Here is a 23,448-nt window from a genome sequence, read left to right on the forward strand (position 1 = left end):
ACATTAGCTTTAATTTCACACTTAAATTTTGGCACTTTTTTGCGTGTTCCGTAGCACCCCGAAAACTTTTGTTTCTTTCGCCTTGCCCCGAGAGGGAAAAAGGAAAATTATGAAAGAGTCGCAGCATATTTTCTTGCATACTTTTTGCACAAATAACAAACCATAAATAATGTCATACGCTCGCCCAAATGCCAGCCAATGTTGGACTCGCCCCCCAAAGCATCCCATCTATACATTTCTTTCGGTTTGCTTTTAGGCCAAAGTTTTTGAACTACTTGCACGTCTCTTTTTGTGCGACGTTTTTGGTATTTTTTGTCATTTTTGTTCCTGTTTCTCTGTTTGCCTTCCTCTTCCTCTATGCAACCCTGCTGTTTTGTGTCTTGGCCGTTTCTCCGCCGTCTTGGTCGGCAGCTTCATCTGCTTAGGGCTGGCACGCCTTCCATCCCAGCTCCAGCCTCCCGCTGCCTGTCGCTACTTTATGTGGCCGCCGTCGCGAGACTAAAACTTCAATAGGGCGAAAATGATAAATGGCCGTGCTGGGTTTTTTTCGGGATTGGTAAAGACGGGCTGGTGGGATGGTATTGGATGGCAGGGGGTCAGAGCGTGTTCGCGGGAATAATGTGCGAAAATAAAAATGATCAAATAATTTGACTTCTCGTTTGGGAGAAACTAAATTTAAAATAGGCAAAAACAATAATACCAAATATATTTTATTTAAGCTACTATAGCCTGGCAACATTATATTGATTATGTTTAAAAAAATGTTGTTGTCAATTATTAAAAAAGGCAAATGAGAGATATCATGACAAATTTTATTGAAACTTGAACCCAAACTATCCAAAATGGATAATATCATCTAAAGATTATATGAAAAAAAACCAAATAATTATTGGTACATAAATAACATAAGAAAGAAGATAAGAAAGATATATATAAAGATTAAAAATGTAATAAAAATATAACTGGCGCAAAGGAACGTTTAGTATAAAAACAGCAAGTCAAATTGAATATGCTGCAATTGGTGGTTTTAGTTATGGAAGTTCTTCTTAGATTTATTAACAATTCCTAATTACGTTGTTTTTATTCAATAAGGAAAATGAAACGTTCGGGTATTTTTTGTACGGGTTTTCGAGGACCTTTGCTCAGTACTCAAATATGAAGAGCTCGAAATTCCGCCATACCTCAGCAGTCGAAGCCAAATGCGTATGTTTTCCCCCTGTGTTTACACAATTCAACCGCAAAATCCTTTTGTTTGCCAAATATGCTCAGCGTTCTGTGCATGCGGATGCGAATGTGCATGTGCCAGTGTGTGTGCTGCATTGTTCGCTGTGTGTGTGTGAGTGTGTGGGTGCCTTGTTCTAGTCTTAGCGATAATGATGTTTATTTAATGCATTTCAGGTGCAAGGTGCTATTTGCCGTTTGACGTTTTGCGCGCCATCGTACGTCGGATTTCTGCTCAAAATCGACCTAAACTCCTCAAAAAGTGATGAGAAGTATTTCAGTATTTGTACCTAGATGCTTTTCGATGAGCCTTATTCGCTTATCTGTTCACCAGACCATTGCAATATACAATATCAAAATACAATTTAACAAAAATTAGATTTTAAAATATGGGTTTATGAATTTAATTTAATTATTTATGGCATAACATGGGCTTCGAATAACAACAAAAATTTGTTTGTTAGCTAAATATGCCTAAATCGTACTTCAAATTCAAATGCTACTTTGGAAAAAGATCATTGGATTTGTCAACTACATATGTACATATCAAAAATTAAAATTTTTAATTTTATCTTATCTTTTATCGGATCTTACTTTGGAAATTGCTGTTTTCTTCCTGCAGTCAACTCATGCCGAAAATTGATCACAGCGTGCCCCGCGCCAGTATACTGTGTGTAGTCGTACTTATGACAGATACATGAAAGCTATAAAACAAAATATTATTAAATGATAGAGCAAAAGCCTCAAAGTTAAGATATTCTGAATATATTATTAGAGCTGTAGGATATAGACGATCAGCGGCGTTTTCAAACTAAAGATTAATGCATAAGACAAGCTCTAGTTTGTACTCAACAATTAATTATTCTCCTAACGCTTTCACTTGTTTGTTTGTTTAACTTTTAAACATTAAAATAATTGCTAAAATATATTTTATTAAAGTCCTGTACAAGACATAGGGACGACTCAAACTAGTGCACCCAAAACAAGAAAGGAAAGCTAACTTCGGGCGGAGCCGAAGTTGATATACCCTTGCAGAATACTCTGTAAATTATATTCTCCAAAATTATTCATATGATGCATTCTTAATACTCATAAAAAATCCCAACTTCCTAACTTTAAAAACACCAAAGTTATGGCATTTCCAATCGTTCAGTTATATGGCAGCTATAAGATATAGGCGGCCGATCCATATGAAATTTGGTATGTCGGATTGATTGGCCAAAAATAAAACCCATAGAAAATCCCAACTTCTTAACTTTACAAACACCAAAGTTATGGCACTTCCGATCAATCAGTTATATGGCAGCTATAAGATATAGTCGGCCGATCCTTATGAAATTCGGTATGTCGGATTGATTGGCCAAAAATAAAACCCATAGAAAGTCCCAACTTCTTATCTTTAAAAACACCAAAGTTATGGCTTTTCCGATCGTTCAGTTATATGGCAGCTATATGATATAGTCGCCCGATCCGGCTCGTTCCGACTTATATACTACCTGCAATAGAAAGACAACTTTTGGGAAAGTTTCGAGCAGATAGCTTTAAAACTGAGGGACTAGTTTGCGTAGAAACGGACGGACAGACGGACGGACAGACGGACGGACAGACGGACAGACGGACATGGCTAGATCGACTCTCCTGGTGATGCTGATCAAGAATATATATACTTTATAGGGTCGGAAATGTCTCCTTCACTGCGTTGCAAACTTTTGACTGAAATTATAATACCCTCTGCAAGGGTATAAAAATAGCTCACTCTTAAAAATTAAGTATTTCGGAATGATGTTTTTAGTTAAAAAAGGGTCTTTAAAGGAAGACAATTTTAAAAGGGACTAGATTGTTTATGAATGGTTTAAAAAAAATGTTATGGTGATTTGAGCCATTTCTTATTAATTCGTAAATCAATTGTGAATTATTCTTCAGTCAAAATCAAGACTTATCGACCTTTTTATACCCTTGCAGAGGGTATTATAATTTTGGTCAAAAGTGTGCAACGCAGTGAAGGAGGCATCTCCGACCCTATAAAGTATATATATTCTTGATCAGGATCACCTCCTGAGTTGATATAGCCATGTCCGTCTGTCCGTCTGTCTGTCCGTCTGTCCGTCTGTCTGTTTCTACGCAAACTAGTCTCTCAGTTTCGAATTGAAACTTTGCACACACCCTTCTTTCCTTTGCACGCAGTATATAAGTCGGAACGGCCGGGATCGGCCGACTATATCCTATAGCTGCCATATAACTGATTGATCGGAAATGGCATAACTTTGGTGTTTGTAAAGTTAGAAAGTTGGGATTTTCTATGGGTTTTATATTTGGCCAATCAATCCGACCTACCAAATTTCATAAGGATCGGCCGACTATATCCTATAGCTGCCATATAACTGATTGATCGGAAATGGCATAACTTTGGTGTTTGTAAAGTTAGAAAGTTGGGATTTTCTATGGGTTTTATATTTGGCCAATCAATCCGAGCTACCAAATTTCATAAGGATCGGCCGACTATATCCTATAGCTGCCATATAACTGATTTATCGGAAATGCCATAACTTTGGTGTTTGTAAAGTTAGAAAGTTGGGATTTCCTATGGTTTTTATATTTGGCCAATCAATCCGACCTACCAAATTTCATAAGGATCAGCCGACTATATCCTATAGCTGCCATATAACTGAACGATTGGAAATGCCATAACTTTGGTGTTTGTAAAGTTAGGAAGTTTTGGATTTTTTATGAGTATTAAGAATGCATCATAGGAATAATTTTAGAGAATATAATTATAGAGTATTCTGCAAGGGTATATCAACTTCGGCTCCGCCCAAAGTTAGCTTTTCTTTCTTGTTTTGACTGAAATAACCATTTGTTTCACCATATTGGCTAACAAACAAAATTGGTACAACATTTTCTTCTACTCCCCAGAACTTTTTTTAATCTGTTCTTACGCTTAACTTGGGGGCAAAAAGTACATATCTTAAGAAATTTAGAGCAGGGTTTAAAGTAAGGAACAATATGTTTTCGAAAGTGTACCTAGTACCTAATTGAACAGAATGGATACTCCCCTCATCACTGCCCTTCTACAGCCATTCGCTTTTCTGCTAACACTAATGCACTGCTTGGGTTTTGGCTTATTGGGTTGAAGTGGGCGGTCAAATGGACGAAGGAGGAGTGGGGGATAGTGGCGCTCATTATGCCGGGCGTGGCTTCATTCCATGCGCCCGAGCAGCTGCGACGTGCAAGCGATAAGCGAGAGCGTTAGCTCAATGTCATACGCTGCGTATACGTAATGGCCGGGCATCCAGACACCGCCCCAAAATCGTTGGAAAGCATTGTCCCTTAAAATGCAACACACGTTTTTGTGGCACTGCATTTATCGTACCCACCCCAACGGCAACACTTTACCCATAAATAATGCGCATAATCACATTTAAATAAGTAATTTAATTTGTGAGTTTCACATATCGTTAAGTTCTTAAGCTCCATAATGAAAGCGAATCGAGGGGAGCGATACGCAGTTCCCCCGTTAATTATAGCTTTATATTAGCTACAATACTTAATTAGAAGCGATGTCGGGGGTTTACCGCTCACTTTAATTCCAAGAAATCATAGGTAATAGTAAAAACTATTAAGATAACCTGAAATTTTTGATACGCCTTCCGAATTGACCTTAGCAACGCAAGCCGTTTCTATTTATACTGGACTGAGACTGGCTATAAATAGCTCACGCAAAATGGATTTATTTACTGCGAGCATAACTGTGGTTATATCAGGTTTACTTTTAAAAAAGCTTGGTACTCCGACAGCTGTGTTTTTGGACGATAATTTTTCAGTTGTTTCCGTAGTGTAGCGGTTATCACGTGTGCTTCACACGCACAAGGTCCCCGGTTCGAACCCGGGCGGGAACATGTCAATTTCTTTTTTTAGTCTCTTTTTAATTTTAGTGATTTATATTTTGGATCTGATACTTTCTCGTGTTTCTATAATTTTTATTATGAAAATTGGGGACTACACATTCATCTCACTAAAATCTAAGTGGGTAATGTGTTTTTAAACATACTGAAAACTAATGAATTTGAGAAATAGGAATTTATAATTTTGTGAACGAGAAACATGTGGCACTACCTACTTTTAAGGCCTTATTAAAGATTACAAAAACATATTTATTAATATTTTTTTATTTAATTTGGATTTTTAATTGCAGTTTTAAAATAACTTAAAAAAATAAAATATATAGCAAATTATGATATTTCCCCACAGGCCAATTTACTAAAATTAATTCGAGTTCAGTCCCAGTCGAGGGCGGGTGAAAAAATTTGTTTTTAATTCCTCCCGTTTCTTATTTTTTTCGGTTCCCTGTTACGTATACTCCCTTAATCGTTTGTTACTATGTTTGATTGATTTATATTTACCATTTTACAGGCTTTTAAATTAGCGTTTACTAACAGATTTGCGCAAGCAATCGAAAAACCCACCCCCGAAGTTGTTGTTTATATTGCTTGCTGCAGATTGGCGGCGTCTTGTAATTCCCAAGTGCTTGTTCTGGACCCAGGGCATATAAAGACGGCAGTTGTTAGCCCGTACTTCGGAAGTGTATTCTGTGATTGTTCTGTGCATCGATCGATACCGCATCTGCTTATCAGATCTGTTCAGAGCCGACCCTCCGTCACACCTTGTGTTTCCCAGTAATTCCGCCTGGCGTTGCCGTGGCTATCTGCTCGGATCGGCTTTCCGCTGCCTTCCGCCGGACAACGACGGGTTATCCGGCGGTCGACGCACGGTCCCGCACCCGATCCCTCGCCCCCTCCGCCCCGCGGACACCGGTCTCGACCGATGGCCGTATTGGGCGGGGACGGGCGGCGGTCCGCTGCTGAAGCCGACGACAGTTGCCCGAGTCAGCCACTTTCAAAATTTGTTGGTTAAGTAACTTAGTAGCTTAGCTTCGGATTTTCGTTACAAAATTTGCTGTTCAGAACACTTCCAATGTACGCGGCATTGCCGAGCAATTTGCCCATTCTTTTGCTTCTGGCAATTTTTCTTTATTATTTGATATTACTGATTTAACTTGTCATGTAAATCAAAAACATTCCTTCAGAACTACTCCATGTATTGGCTTATCAGCAAAGACTTTAAGATTTCATACGACGCGATCATTGCCTAAATTCAGGTATAACTGAAGAATAAACGTGTTGTAGAATTTTTGGGTCCAGCATTAAAACTTTTTTTCAATACAATTAAATTTATTATTCTTTCTTATGCTTCAAGGAAATGCAGTCGAACTTCCACATCTCGAGCTTTTTCAGCTCGTAGAGTCTTTGAGTCGAGCCATATTTTTTTGTGAATAGAGTTATATTTTTATGATACAATAAATTCTACAAGTTGAAGAATAATAATGGTTAAACTAAAATAACAAGTCAGATACGGCGATTTGTATTACAAAACAAAACATGCTTATATGTTATTCTAACACCGTGTAGGTCTACTGATAAAAGGAGATACAACAAGACAATCCTAGCACATTTTTCTGTTTTTCTTAAGTTTTATAAATTGCAGTGCATTTTTAACGCTTCTGAACTGTCATACATTTTCGGTATGACACGGTTCACAACTTTGGCGTGCCGAGATGTACATTTTCAATTACAAATGTGTCCTGCGATATTTATTGAAGGCTAGCCATAATTCCCCAGAACTACTTTATGAGAAACAAGAAAGGAAGCAAACTTCGGCAAGCCAAAATTTGTATACCCTTGCAGTTATTACAAAACGACTACATTTCGATGTCTTTGCCTATATTATAAAAAGCAATGAAGCTATGTTTATTTAGCTCTGCATTTTGCCATCGTTTCTATGGCAGCTAAATGATATTGTTGTTCGATTTTGACAAAACTAAAAGCGTAATTCTGATATAGTAAATAATTACTATATCTCAAGGGAATATTTCGATAAATAGAAAAACAGCAAAATTACAATTTTTAATTCTTATTTCTGTATGATATGGATGTCCGATTTTAATTTAACTAAAACCGTAATTCCATTAAATTTAAATAAAACCAAATCCCAAATAACAAACAAAAATTAATAACAATACAGATAGATAGCGTTTTTTAATAACTGCAATGGTATATAAACTTCGTCTGGCCGAAGTTTGCTTCCTTTTTATTTTATTGGTAGCTCCAAAATAAATCAAACTAAATCCCCGTCGTGGTCAGCGGACTGTAATGTAGGCAGCTCTTAATGATCTAATTTCAGTTGTTTCCGTAGTGTAGCGGTTATCACGTGTGCTTCACACGCACAAGGTCCCCGGTTCGAACCCGGGCGGGAACATGACGAGATTTCTTTTATTTTTTTATTCTCCTTGTTCTTGTTTTTAATTTCTCCTTAGTATTTATTTATATATATATTATAAATAAGCTCTTTGCACGCACTATTTGATTTTTTATAACGACTTGCCAAATTGCAATATAATTAGGTTAAAAATTGTATCTAATGACAAAATATGTATTCATTCAAAAAAAACAAAGTATACAATTAGGCATGATCTAATATTAAGCCAAAGTACTAATTCTCTTCCCTGCGATTGCATATCTTTGTTATTATGGCAAATTCACAGTTATTGCTATGGTGGTGCACCCGAAACAACATTAATTCACATTTATTTACTGTATCAGCTGGCTGCTATTGGACAGCAACTTTTGCGCACTTTGCATTTTTATTGCACAACATCCGGTAACAAGGACTTTTTGCAGCATTCAACTGTGAGAGATTCCGGCGGACAGCAACCCCAAGTCAGCCCCAAAGAGCCATTACCACAATGCCAGCGATGCTGCAATTACAAACAGTTGTTCAACTGCTTGACTCAAAATGCAGCGGGGCCAGTGGCTTGAATGCGAAATCCCCCGAGCTCGCTGTTCCAGTGCGAGTTCGAGTATCTGTATCTGATGCCGTCGTTTGCGGTTTACGGATTAAAGCGCGTACATCCGTGGCAGCGTGGCAGCGTTGAAAGGCCGGATGATGAGCCGCGCATGCGTCCCCGAAATCCGGGAGAGGCCAGGCCGTAACCCGCAACCCGTAACCCGAAATCCGTAACCCGGACGGAGATTCTGGAGCGGGATCACGGACCAGGGGTCTGCGGTGGTCAATGGCGTCCGGTGTCATTGCGTTTCCGTTTGAGTTGGCAATTTATACAATTTTCACTAGTGCTGCTTGTAAAATGGAAAAAGAAAAACTTTGCCACCGCCACCGCACATTTACTTACTATGCGGCTCGAAGCTCGCACTTTTGTCCAGCCTCGCGTTTGGCAACGTTAAATTGATTTATAATTTCAGCCGGTCCAAGCGTCGCGTTTTAACTTTTCCTGCTCCGTCCAGATCCCGTTCATTTGGCATTTTTTAATTCGCATTTTAAACTCACGGACCGCCCGAGTTTTCCCCCTTGGAAAAACATTCTTTATAGCGCAAATGTATTCATTTTCCACGGCCTTTTATGTTTGTATGAATTTTTACGCCAAATTGGTAACTTTTCTGCATATATGTATATGCCCATATGAACATATATATATTGGGGACTTAACTCTTTTTGTAAGCATGCTGCACAGCCTTTAATTAAAAGTTGAAAGTTCAGCAATTGATATTGTAATCAATTTATGAGCGCTCTGTTTTATTTATACATTTGCTGTTGACGGAGCTTCGGCGCCCAAGTCGCGCCAATCAGCATTTATGGGTCAACAAACATAACGGTCGGAGAAATTTATAAAATGCTCTTTATGAAACACAAGAAAATCTGGAATCAGAGGCCTTTGAGAGTCCAATTCAAAGCAACATTTATGTGAGCGTTAATCACATTAATAATGAGGAAGTATACTAAATGCTGTGGGTGGCCTGGCCATTAAGACAAAGCTCCACAGGGAGAAATTAGAAAAAAAAAACAGTATGTGATCTTAATTTCTATCAACAAGAAATTTCAATTTTAATTGAAATTTGTAATTTATAATTAATTAAAATACTCAATATTTTATTAACATAATTAATTAATCCATTGAAAATTAACTTAGAGTTAAATTTTCACAAGTCAAACTTCTTTAGTTTTATATAGACAGATAACAGACAGCTTTGAGATGTTAATATTGGTTGTATTTTATTTTAAATCCAATAAGTTGAACAATAACAAATTTAAAATCTAAAAATTTAAAACTTATGTTTATTTGCATTTTCAAGTATTAAAACTCTAAAAGGTGTCTTATTGAAAAGAGAAACAAACATCCTGTCGAAAATTTAAATTATTTTTTTTTTAGTTTGAACTAAACATATAAATGGACCAATGTAAAGGGATTCTTTTAACAATTCCTCTATTATTTCAAAATGAATCACAAACCTTTTCGGTTTCCTACTTTCGATCAGACTCAAGTGACAGTATTGGTAAAATGATTTTAATATGGTTGGCTAATTTCCCGCAGTGTTCCAATAAAATCTGTCATCAGAAAATCAAAGAAAAGCGCGGGCATAATGTACTGAAAGCAGGCCATTTGGAGAAAAACTCACAAATAATCAAAATAATGCAGGACAAACAACAATGATCAGAGCTGAGAGCCGCAGTAAATGACAATAATGACACAATAAAAGGGACTGTTAAAGTACGCGGCCAACTTGATGGCAACTAGCAGACAGAACCTGCCACTGAGCCGAGCAGCATGACAATAAAATGAACGTTAATAACGATAAGATAAGAGCAGCTCAGACGCACATTTGCGGGCTGGGGAATGCGGGCTGCGGGGAGGGGCAAATGTTAAAACAATAACCAGCTAAATGTTGCCGGCGAGGGGAGAGCGTGACCAAAGTCCCGGAATTTGTCCACCACTAAGCCGTGAAGATGAAGACGTCCCTCCGAAAATGAGTGTCAACAGCAATGTTCTGGGCTCCGCGTACTAAAAGATTTTCCGGAAGAGCGCAAGCAACAACAAGGGTTTTCACTCCAAAAACGACATTAAATTCGGTTTAGCCGGAGGTTGGGCATTGGTAAAATATATCTATTTGAATTGTGACTGTCATGTCGAGCCAAGCTCAGGGGACTTAATAAATTAATGATAATAACTCTCATAACGACTTAATAAAGATGATGAAGAAATATCGCTTTTATTATTGCCTGGCTTATACAAATTCTTAAAAGTTTTGGCGCTAAATAGTATTTTAATAACGAATTCAAAAAGACTAGGACGAGATAGAGATAAAGATGTGGTTTAATAAACCTTTTTTCAAAAGTGTGCGTTGGGTTTTAATTGTTGTATTGTTTTGCTGTATTAAATGAGAAATTGAGAAAGTTTTGGCTATCCATAACACATAACGTACACATGTTACGAGGAATTTTGTTTCAAATTTTTTCTTGTTTTTTATTTTACAAAAAAAATCAACGGATTTTTCCTCAAGAAATTGAGGGTTTTACTTCAAGTGTTCCGAAAAAATTAAAATTTAACTTCAAGTGTATATACCCTTATACATATATGTATAGCCTTTCGCGAGTTTTTTAAACTTGATTTCTGCAAAAAACTCTGCATTCGACATTTTGCTAGGGTATTATTAAAAAACTAAGTTATGGGAGCTAAGTTCATTTTGAATTTGTGGAATTCTGCAGAATTATAGTATCAGTAATTGCTTTGAATAAGTCCTAGCTATAAAACTGAGAGACTGAATTTGCGTGAAAACAGGGGGACTTACGGACATAGGTAGAACTTCTGGTACTACTGAGTCGAAATTGTTTACTGCGTTTACAGCTATTGACTGAAAATATAATTCGGTATGCGTGTAACAACGACCACTAAGATTGCATAAAAAGTATTTGCCAACAAATGTCTAAATAAACCTTTAAGCTTTGGTCCATTTCCTAAGACCGATTCAAGGATACCCCTAAATACCATTTGACAAATCACAAAGTTTTCGTTTTTGGGCAAACTCTCACACAGCAAACCGTAAGTACGCTCCAATAATTCCAATTCGGTTGTTGGCCCGAAACTTTGCCGGTCTTAAAGTTTATGACGCAGGTGTTTGCTTTGGATTAGAGCAGCCGGGAAAAACAGGGTAAAAATACAAAACGGCATGGGAGGTGGGCTTACCTGGCGAATGAGCAAGTTCTCTGGCACTGAAGTGTGAGTGCTACAACAACATTCCGGTGACCGAGGAAACCTCAGAATTCATTTTCCAGCTTTTCAACACTGCTGACCACAACAAACAGCCTACAATCTCCCACACGGGCGGACAGACGAGTGTGATGGTGTGGTTGGAGCGTGTGTTTGTGGATCGCCCATACTCACACTCACTAGCACATTTAAACATTGACAAAACTATGGCACAAACATGGAAATTGTTTTTAAATTGACGACGAAAGGCAAAGCCATGTGTGAACAACTCAATGGAGGACACACATAACAAATACCTGATTTCTGCTCTTTTTGCTTGTGGATTACAATTAATATCGGTTATTCGATCAAAGTTTTGCCTGGAGGTTTATTTAACAGTTGTAAAGCTAACGAAATTTATATTTTTTTTGCGATTTTAAGGCTAAGTGAACTTTTGTTTTTATTTACCATTTTATATTATTTAAAGCCTTTAAAAAAGCTAAAAATCAATGTCAGAATATTCAAATATCAAATTGACCGAACTAGTGTCAATATGACATATTTAATGAATAATTAACTAAAAACTAGATAATTTGGCTTTTAATGGTGTAATTAACTATTTTAACTTGAATATACTTCCTAGGACCTATCCAAAAATATCTAATAATCCTAGTTTTACAAACATAAATCAATATGAATACGAGAATAATTAATTTATATTTTCTTGGGGAATAGACATATAAAGATCAAACATTTTGCTTTTAAGTAAAATAAACTGTATTTATGTTAACCACTAAGTTTTCACATATAATTTGTTTATCACAGCAGCGACTTAAGCCATTTTGTGGTCTGCTGTTGCATGGTTGTCATAATTAAATTATTTATTTTGTGTCCTCAATTTAATAAGACCCCGATATATATTATTTATGAGCTCCAGTGTGGGTATTAATTTTCATTCGATGTTTTCGTAGATTTATTTATGACTTTGTGGTTACTTGTTAATATTTTTACGAAATAATGTAATTAATAAGACACATGCACATCCATTGGGGCAGTATTAATTATAACGGATTAAAAATACATTAAAAAGCACAGAAACTGCGTGGGAAATAAATATATCAGCAAGGTGCATAACCCAATAATGTGACTATACGTAGTGTAAGAAGCAAAAAAACAGCAACAAATTCCATCATTTTATCTCTTTATCCTTCGATTCGTTTTCAACACAAACCATTGCCGGCTTAATCTGCCTTATTAATAACCGTTTATGCAAATTTAAATATATATGTATAGTCTGTTTCCCTTAAATCAATAACAGGCAGGACTCTTTTAAGTATTAAAAATAAAAACGTCGCATTTGTTGTGCTTAATTAACAGCGACAGACGAATGACCCGTTGCACTATTCATTACAATTAATCGTTCCCATAAAGTGGTTAAGTAAAGTCGGATAATAGCCTCTGATTAAACTTTCAGCTAATTATACTCAGGATGTCGTTAAACAAATTGTATGCCAGCCTGGCGATTCTTCGATTCTCAGATTTTTTTCGAATAAGTAATTGCATTAACATTTTTCAAAGTTTTCATTCTCATTGCGTTCGCTGTAGTTTTAGTAATTTTTCAACTGATTGGAAAAATGGGAAAGAAATGAATGCATAAAAATGCTCTTATTGACAGTTTCTGCGCGAGTTTTTCCGCTCGGTTGTTGCAGCTACTCGAGCAATGAATACCAAAAGCAAAGTGTCTGCATTTGACAGACGAAAACAATGGCTCGAGGAGAAAGACGGGGAAATGCAATTGGCAGCCAGCAGCAGGGAGTCAAAGGCGAATAATATCCTTTTAATTCCATTGAGTGGGGGGCTGGGGGAGGCCAAACTGGGCGTTATAGTCAAAGACTGGCTCATAATCGATTCCATTATTTTTGCAAGCGTAGTCAAACTTTTTAATTACACTTTGTTACTGCATTTGCAACTTTCCGAAAGGTGTTATTTCTTGTCCCTTAACTCACGTTCCCGCACGTTGGGCAAACACACTAAGACAACTACTGTGATAGAAGGTTCCCCAACTAGACCAGAAAGTCTATGACAAAAATTAGTGAGAACTTGTACCATTTGTATACCTTGGCTGAGAATATTATGATTTTATAATATAAAAGTTTGCAACGCAGTAAAATAGACCCTTAAATGTATATATGTTCTTCTTTACCAGAAAGTCAATTACAAAATAAAAAATATATTTTTTTAACAAATCTATTATTATCAAATATATGAATAAATGTTTTTACTTCTTGGTAGTTACAATTATCATATATTAAAAAATATTCAATATATGAAATATGTATCGACATCATATTTAACTTACTATATGAAAATATATTTAATGATATATTTTAAACGTTTTATCATGCACTCAACAAGATTAAAAGTTAAAATTTTTTCGTTTGGCCGATTTTAAAAGGATGATTGTCTATTTTTTCATGTTGTTTCAGTCAGTATATTCTTAAGGTACTAAATATTTATAAAATTAAAAAATACATTTTTTAATGGTGAAAAACCAAATTATATAATGCCCAATATCACTGTGCAGCTTTGGGATTCGTTGGCAAAGTCTATAATAACAGAATTAAATTTATGCATCCATCGTTGCGACTTTCCCTTCATCGTTCGCCCACTCTATCGCTCTGAAGCACATGACACAAGTTTGTGCAACACTTAAACTTTAATTGTGCAAAGTTTTTGACCATGTCGTGTGAATGTCCTGTGCATTGTGTGTGTCTTTGTGGGTATGTGTTGATAGATGGCGTAGAGAATTTCGCAAATGGGGTCAGTCTACGTCTGGGATACCAAATGCATAAAGGATTAGACACACACACACGCACCAGCTCACACATTCACACATATGGCTCAACCGAAGCAGATTGCTGGACTTTTGAAAAATGACTGACACTAAAATACAGAGTAAACCAATATTAGAAATTCCCTTTGGTTTTTCGACTATTTGACATTTTTTATTATTTATTTCTGAAATCAGAACTATAACATCATTTTTTTATATGACTTGCAGAAAATTTTAACAAATCCCATTTTTCCACAAATGATTTTTTATGATTTTATAAATAATACGAATAAAATATATTAAAAATATAACATTGGCACTTTAAAAAAAAACTATTACAAAGTTTCTTACCAGTTATGTAGATTTTTTCGAGTGGAGCCTTATTCGTGTGTGTGTAAGCCGCTTGATGTCTGTTTGCCAAATGGTTTAGCACACTCATTGGGTTCTGACCACAAATTCAATTTGCCTGTTAAGATAGTAGAGAGCCAGAGCACACAAAAATGAAACGAAACAAAAGTTTGATCACAAAAGAAAGCAGGGGCCATATAAAAAGAAGGTAAAAAGCATATGCGTAAGAAACTGGTAAAGGTCAATTACCATAATGTTGCCTAGAGATATATAGTTGTACAAATTCTGGATTTCTTTATCTATCGAGTTGGTGGCTCAATTTCGCCAGAGCCCGAAAATCCAAAAACTAAATAATGAGATGCAAATATTTTAATGGCAGACCCACACCCAGAGACAAGTGAGCTAACCAGCTACACACCCACGACCATCCTTTGGCCGTAACTTCATTTATTTTGAAAAGCTTTCCTTTGGGCAATTTGGCCGCCTGTGGGGGAGTTCTCCTAGCAACCGACAAACGGACATCGGACGGGGAGCTGTCGTCGTCGGCCCCCAAGTGAGAAATATTGTTTTAGTTTATCATGACAGGACTTTTACAAGCTTAAACTGCTCATACATTAATTAAAAACTTAATAAAACACACAGCACAAAAAACAAGCCCGGGCGAGAACTAAAACTAAACAGATGTAGGTATGTTATGTAGATGAGTGTTCAACATGTGTAGCTCTATTAATTGCTTTCGCCGTTTTCTGGTGCTCTTATTTCATGCTTAAAGCAAGCCCCTTCCCTTGGTTTTTTTTAGCTGTGTTTAAGAGGTGAAAAAAGGGAAAGGGAGCAAATTGCAGCACACTTTCGAGGACCCTCCTAATTGCACAGCAATGTTGTTGACACATTTGACCAGCGAGTAAACAAGGAGAATGTCAGCACGGACTGCGCTTCAGAGTGCTGACCCAGCTGCAAAAGAATACCAAACGAAATTTGCTTACCGTCGGTTTTTTCTGGCAAAGAACAGTGACATGGTAAAACTCGAAAGGATATGGGATTTAGAGAGAATGTCGAAATGTTTTTAACTTTGAGAACTGTTCTTATTCATGCAAAGGGTCGTCACAATTTGGCAAAGCCAATTATTTCTCGGAATCCGTCATTTACTGCCAATTAAATAGTAAATGATTTAGATCTCTTTTTGAAACAAATGCTTTTTTAAGCCTTCACAGAATGGAAATTACTTCTGGTGTGCCTCCAGTTTAGTTTTAATATTTGCTTACTTACATATTTAGGTATAGTTTAATAGGATTTTCAACCTTAAAATTCAGTTGAAATTTAAAGCATTTATTAACCACTTTTACACGAATGTAGATGCTAATATATTTAGTACTAATATGTGTTTGTCTTTGAGAAGTCCATATTGAACGTTTTTACTCGGATCAAGAGAAAAGGGTAAGTCAGCAATTTATATTTTAATTTCTATGTCCAGCAGATTCGGACCAGAGACTACACCCACATATGCACTGATTGCAAGACGCACAAACATTTTGCAATATAAGAGCTCAAATTGGTTGCTTTCTTGTCCAGTTTTAACCATTTCATATATTTCTTAGCTGTTCTGCTTTTCCGTTTTTTCTCATTCGCTGTCTTGTTATATTATTTTTGATGAATTACTTTGCCTGTGCCAGCACTTTGCATAGAAATCGTTGAAAAGGGTTTTCCCCCTGCTGTCTTTCGTCTTGATTTATTATTTTGAGGAGCGGAACGGGAAGAGGTTCTGAATCCTCACATGCGTGCGCGCTTTCAAGTTATTGTTTTTAAATTCATGCATAATACGACATCTGTGAGTTATGAGCCTGTGAGCCGCCTCAAGCTTGAGGGTCAATAAACTCCTGAATCGGAAGTGGAATCCAAACTGACCAGATCACGATAACTTCTTTGAGAAATTTTCTAATTTGTCATCTTGTCATATCTGATCAGATCTGAACGCTGCTGCACTTGACATTTAGATATGGAAAGACCCTGGTAACTACAGTTTTCCGTACAAAATTGTGTGTTTCCTGCACTGCAGTGCACTGGTCTTCCACTCGGTGGTGTTGGTGCATGTCAAGCGCTCGACTTCCGCTTCCACACACTTGCACGAAAATACAGACGCTGTCATAATACTAGTTCTGAAAATAGCTTCGTCAAAATAAAAATATTTTTAGTTTTCCATGTTACAGCCCGTGTAGTTTTGTGATTTGGTATAAAAAAGGGGTTTAAAGTAGTATGTGGAAAGTAATAATGGAAAGTTTATATCAAAGTCTTTAGTATCATTTAAAGTTTTGGCTTTGCTCCGTTTCACATTTTTGGTGATATTCGTGTGAACATTACTGTTCAAATATATTTTATACATATAAAATCCAGACCTTACTATCTTGGGCACACAGTTGGTTACATTTTTATTTCAAATTGGTCATTTCCGATAATTTCTGCAATTTTCATTTGTCGTCCGACTGCCTGAAGGAGTGTCTGCCTGCTAAAAATTATGTGGCCGCCAGGACATGAGTGCTCCATCATGCAGTCTGACTTGAAAACTGGTTTCCGTTTGACGTTTTTTGAATATTGCTTATATTTCATATGCAAGCAAAGGGGATGGATGGCTAGCACAACTTGCCGAGTTTTCCTTCTAAACAAAAGCCATTTTCCGGGACTTGAATTTCGGCCGGCTTTCCTTTTAACGAGCTGCCATTCTCCTGCCTTTTATCCGCCTTATCTCTGTATATGTATCTATATCCCTGGCACATATGCAAGTTTATATGGCACTTACACACTCACACTGGCGCTGTTTAATTTGCATTTTTATCGATTCGGAAAGGAGCTTAGCATTGTCTTTGCCATATTCACTTGATTCACATAAAATACCCATAAAAATGTCAACGCATAAGCATCCAACTCGAACCCGAAAACCAAAACAGCTTGGATCTCCACTAAGCCACACTTTTAATGTGTAACATTCTTTTATGGGCGGCACTTTGGGCTGGGGGTTTCAAAACACAATCAATTTTATTTGCTAAAATAAATTTCATACTCTGCTGCCTTATGACGAAATAAGCCCAAGAATATGCATTATCCAGGACAACTTAATAATTATTTTACCTAATATTGAGTAAATATATATATTTTGTTTATAATAAGCATTAATAAAATAAATAACGTATGGCCATATAAATTATAAAATGAAGCCAATTTGTACCCTTAATTCAGCCAGAACTGCATTATAAAGTTAAACCTTATTATACACAATAAGTTCTTTAGTAAGAATAAGTCCAAGAGATTACATTAGGAAAATTGCTATTCATTTGAGTTTCTTTTAGGTTAAAAATTAATTTAATTTAAACTCGGCAAATATTCGTAAGGCAATATTTCGATTGGAATGGCTGCACTCCATAATAAATATTGACAAATGCAAGTACCAAACAAATAATGGCTGCTGTCTGTTTCTTATTTATGCCGGCCACAAAATTCATTAAGCCTCAGTACAAAAGGGCCTGGCCATAACAAACAGCAACTGGTGAGGCGTTGAGTGGAGCAAAAAGGGGCAAGGAAAAAGGGAAAGGGCACAGGCAATATAGGCAAACAATGAATTCAACAGCATGCATATTTAATTGCTTATTGAAATTGCATACAAAACAATCATAAACTTGTAGATTTCAATTAAATACCCCAACCAGAGCGGTGACAAGTCCGAAGGGTAGTGCATGCAAATAACAAAAATAAACATTTGCATAAGCTCCGACTTCTTTTCAACTGGGTGGCGTTGTTTGTCATGCGAAGTAACTGGCTTATTGGTGAATCACATTACGCATACGCCCCATTCGCCCTGCACACTAAGGTCTGCAGAAGCCAAAGCAAAGACTAAGCCGAGCTAATAGCTTTAAATAAATAAAAAACACAATACAATAAAATAAAGCAGAATAAAGCCGAGAAGGGCAGGAAGTGCCACAGATAATGCTGGCCAATATGCAGTACATAATACGCAGGACAAATAGCAGAGGGCACACAGCTCCGGCTTTCTGTGCATATGCCAAAGGCTTGGGCAAATCCACTTCCGGCTAAAATGCATTTAAAGCAATTAGCAATTGTGTGCGCTACAAATGGCATTATGACGACATCCAAGCAGGGGGAAAATGCCAAAGACGACTGGCAACAACTGCAGGCAGTTAGATACCACAATTCTGTTTATGACTATATGAACATCTTCCCGTCGTAAAATTTAACCCAAGAAACTTTCGGCTGGCAAATAAAAGAGCGAAATAAACTTATTAAATAACAAGAAAGGAAAGCTAACTTCGGGCGGAGCCGAAGTTGATATACCCTTGCAGAATTCTCTGTAAATTATATTCTCCAAAATTATTCAAAATTATTCTTAATACTCATAAAAAATCCCAACTTCCTAACTTTAAAAACACCACAGTTATGGCGTTTCCAATCGTTCAGTTATATGGCAGCTATAGGATATAGTCGGCCGATCCTTATGAAATTTGGTAGGTCAGATTGATTGGCCAAAAATAAAACCCATAGAAAATCCCAACTTCCTAACTTAACAAACACCAAAGTTATGGCATTTCCGATTAATCAGTTATATGGCGGCTATAGGATATAGTCGGCCGATCCTTATGAAATTTGGTAGGTCAGATTGATTGGCCAAATATAAGACCCATAGAAAATCCCAACTTCCTAACTTTAAAAACACCAAAGTTATGGCATTTCCAATCGTTCAGTTATATGGCAGCTATAGGATATAGTCGGCCGATCCTTATGAAATTTGGTAGGTCAGATTGATTGGCCAAAAATAAAACCCATAGAAAATCCCAACTTCCTAACTTAACAAACACCAAAGTTATGACATTTCCGATTAATCAGTTATATGGCGGCTATAGGATATAGTCGGCCGATCCTTATGAAATTTGGTAGGTCAGATTGATTGGCCAAATATAAGACCCATAGAAAATCCCAACTTCCTAACTTTACAAACACCAAAGTAATGGCAATTCCGATCAATCAGTTATATGGCAGCTATAGGATATAGTCGGCCGATCCCGGCCGTTCCGACTTATATACTGCGTGCAAAGGAAAGAAGGGTGTGTGCAAAGTTTCAATTCGATATCTTTAAAACTGAGAGACTAGTTTGCGTAGAAACAGACAGACGGACAGACGGACAGACGGACAGACGGACATGGCTATATCAACTCAGGAGGTGATCCTGATCAAGAATATATATACTTTATAGGGTCGGAGATGTCTCCTTCACTGCGTTGCACACTTTTGACCAAAATTATAATACCCTCTGCAAGGGTATAAAAATAAAGCTCACTGAGAAATTCAGATCCGAGTTTTTTTTTTAGAACTTACAATTGTTATTATATTAAGAATGTTACGTTGCTTGTAGCTCACATAGTTTAACTAAAACGTGCCTAAAGTTAGAAAGATAGAACAACTAAAATAAAAGAGCTCAATTTTAATATATTTTGAAATTGAATTTCACTAAGAATCTGTCAACCTAAAAAATGTATATAAAACACTAATAATCAGTAATGAATAAAATATATGTTACCTTTGGTAAGAAATGTGATTTATTCTCCATTAGTTTAAAATTATTTCAAAATTAAAATTCAAATAAAAACACCTTTTAGCGAGGTATGGACGTCATGACAATTGCACCTTTACCCCTATCAAATATAGATATCAAATTTGTTAAAAAAAATTGATAATACATTCGACTTAATAAAATTATTTTAATGTTCTTATACCCCTTGACGCAGATAAATATTTTAGACTTACAAGTATTTCCTCTTATTTTTTTTCTAATGTATTTGTTTAGTTAATGCTTAATCATTTTTCGAATGTTCGATGAAGGTGCGATCATCACGATTCTGGTTAGCAGGTCTATCGGCTGTGTTTATTATTATGTTAATTGGAAAACCATTTCATAAATTCACTTCATAAAATGGCGAAAAAAATGTATATATTCGATAACACGATGGAGCTTCCTTTTATAGGATTGTGTTGACAACATAGCTCGACCCATAAGTGTCAGCCCTGAATTGAAAAATATATTTTTTTAAAAAATTTATTAGTCAATAAATTTTAAAACGACAAAGAAATCAATGTTTAATTGTTATTTGTGTAAGCTTTGCGGTTTTAATAAAATAATTTACCTCATTCGTCTGTATAGGAAAACAGATGCTATTTTGACTTTAAGTGTTCAAGAATTCACAATTGTTACCGTGGTATCATGCTTCAAAGAACACATTATTTAATTCTTTGATTCTCCTCGGTAGTGAGAACTTCTTTATATTAAGACAAATGTCATCAGATGACTTATATTTAGGTTATCATTCCAAATTCCATAATATTTTAAGTTAAATAAAAGATCTGGCATTTATAATAGTATATGTTAATGTACAATAAATCAGTTCGTGTGCATTTTGCACCTCTAGTCACCCCAGCTCCAAGTGTTCCAGATCAAACTTTTAAAGCCCATTTCACTATTTTGAAAAGTTAAATTTATACGTAGAGTATTTTACGCAAGTGATATTGTTCTCGAAGCCGAGAACTAAGATCTAATAACTCGCCCTGATGTATGAAACAATACGAAAAAATAAATGAATTCTATAAATCTATTTATTATATCTGCTATTTATCCTGAAACACTTTAAAATCCATTCCGTATCCATTTGCTGACCACAATGTTGACTGGGTTTAGTTTCGTTTCAGCTGCTTTTTGCCACAGACTTGCTGCCAACAATCACAATACAAATAATAACAATTCCCAAACCGACAAACTTGGGAATACAAAATAAATATGTGCAGGGGAAAACAAGGCAAGAACAGAAACACTCTCTCACTCAAAAAAGGCCAGCAGCTTCAATGTCATTGCTTACATTTGTCGCAGGACACTGTCGACCAAAGTTCCTGCCACGCCCACTGCAGCAGGAAGTTTTCGGGAGAAAGGTGGAAATCGCAGGCAATTATAATAAGCAAGGAAAACCGGCATGCAGCCATATCAGGAAGTTGTTGTTGCACCCAGACCAAAACACAAAAATAAACACCATAGCAAATTTCTTTAGGTTGGTGCTTTTAATATAACAATGGAAAAATCAAGTTACTAAATACTATTTTTAATACCAAGCTATTATTGTAAGTTTTAAAAAAAGCTTGTAATATTAAAATTTAAAATTTAAAAATTAAAAATTAAAACATTTAAATTAAAATCACTTAAAACTTTATACATATTATCGACAATATGTAAAAAGAGCCTACTAATTTTTTTATACGCAATTTAATATTTTTGAAAAATGTATGCAACATTTTCTGCCGGTGCCTAGGAAGATACAGAGTTGGCCAACGAATTCTTGTTGTGCTCTGGTTCTGCCGCTCGTATTTGTCTCTGGCAAGTTGCAACACTTTTGTTTACTTTTGCAGATTTGCAGCCAGAAAGCAACACAGCCGGAACCACTTTCAGGCGTTCCCCGAATCCATTTCTGCCAGAAGTAGTTTGGTTTTTGAGCAAAGGGAGCAGCCAGAACCCGTCTGCTGGCACTTTGTTGGACTTTCGGCATGCACCACTGCAAGTGCATTCGGCAACAAAAGGCTGTGTGAGCGCCACACAATTATATGAAAGTGCAATGCGAGACAGCCAGACAATACACCAAAAAGGACAAGTATTGTAATAACAATTACAAGGACAAGCCTGGGTTCCTCGACTAGCCGAGGCGGTCGGCATTAGCCCGGGTGCTGGGTTTCTCGTTCTCACTTTATTTCAGGTTAGTTTGGCGCTCCGTTTGCTAGTCGTTTGCTGCTATTCAAGTTTAATTAACCTAAAAGTGCTTGCATTATTTAATTTTATTTTCTGACATTGTTGTCGGCGTTGCTGGACAGACAGATACTAATTTAGTTGAAAGCTAAATTTCATTAGCAGTGAAAACGTCGCGTGTGAAAATATTTATCTTAAGTCCATTGTTTTTGTGCTGCATCTGAAGTAGCATTGTTATCCTCAGCTATTATGTTGTTCTTATTCCACGGCAGGAGAGGCAATTGAAACAGGAATTTAATTGAACCCGACAAAACATTGACTTAAAGAGGATACTTGCAGAATATTTCCAAGGCGTACAAGTCTCTTTTTTAGAGCAATTCGCCAGCATGCTGACAGCTCCATTATCGCTTATAGAGCACGAGCACCCGATTAATCAGTCTTCACAGTTCATTGTCCGCCGGATCGCAAGTACTATGCAAATTGATACACTTGATAAAACTTCGATTTCCCCTTTGACCCCAGAGATAGATACTTGGCATCCGAATCTGCACTCGCACTCGCATGCAAATAATACTCGCGCTTAAGGAGGAAATGAAATCAGCAGCAGCTCGCTGAAATTGGCATAAAGTCAGAGTGCGTTCCCTGGTCATATTGCATGATGATACAAAATAGCAAGCCATTCAAATGGTGGGGATGGAAATGGCATTTTCATGCTCCTTGACTGCTCAATCATAAAAATTTGATTTTCGTATGGCATTCGGGACGGCATCCTCTTCTTTTTCCAGACCCGACGGTCTTTGAATTCGCAGTTGGAGGAGCCAGTAGTTTAACCATGTGCTGGTGATTGAAGGCAATCGTTGAAAAGGAATTTTTACTGCTCAAGGCATCGCCTTAATTATAGTTATTGCCATACATTCTAGCACATAATACGATATTTTTCAATTTAATTTGCCCCACATTGAAAGGATTCTTCGGCATGCAATCAAAGCGTGCAAAATATTTAAAATGCAAGTACGCATTATCTCAAATGAAGTGAACAAAAAGTAAATGCACTTTCTAGAGTTTCCTGTGTAAGTATATATTTTTGTTAAAATAGGTTTTGTATATTTTCTTATAAAAGGCTTGGATGGTTAAACTATCTAACTTTGGATGACTCGAGGTCAAAACGTTAAA

The 23,448-nt window shown here is 36.5% G+C and overlaps 2 non-coding genes across 2 annotated transcripts; both read left to right on the plus strand.

Annotated features, from left to right (window-relative positions):
* The first annotated feature begins 5,044 nt into the window (after positions 1-5,044).
* On the plus strand, positions 5,045-5,117 carry Trnav-cac. Its single transcript has one exon. It is a non-coding gene; the product is annotated as a tRNA-Val (tRNA).
* Positions 5,118-7,460: 2,343 nt separating this feature from the next.
* Positions 7,461-7,533, plus strand: Trnav-cac. Its single transcript has one exon. It is a non-coding gene; the product is annotated as a tRNA-Val (tRNA).
* Positions 7,534-23,448: the final 15,915 nt, after the last annotated feature.

Source organism: Drosophila rhopaloa, unplaced genomic scaffold (assembly GCF_018152115.1).
Source record: "Drosophila rhopaloa isolate 14029-0021.01 unplaced genomic scaffold, ASM1815211v1 contig_155, whole genome shotgun sequence".
NCBI lineage: Eukaryota > Metazoa > Arthropoda > Insecta > Diptera > Drosophilidae > Drosophila > Drosophila rhopaloa.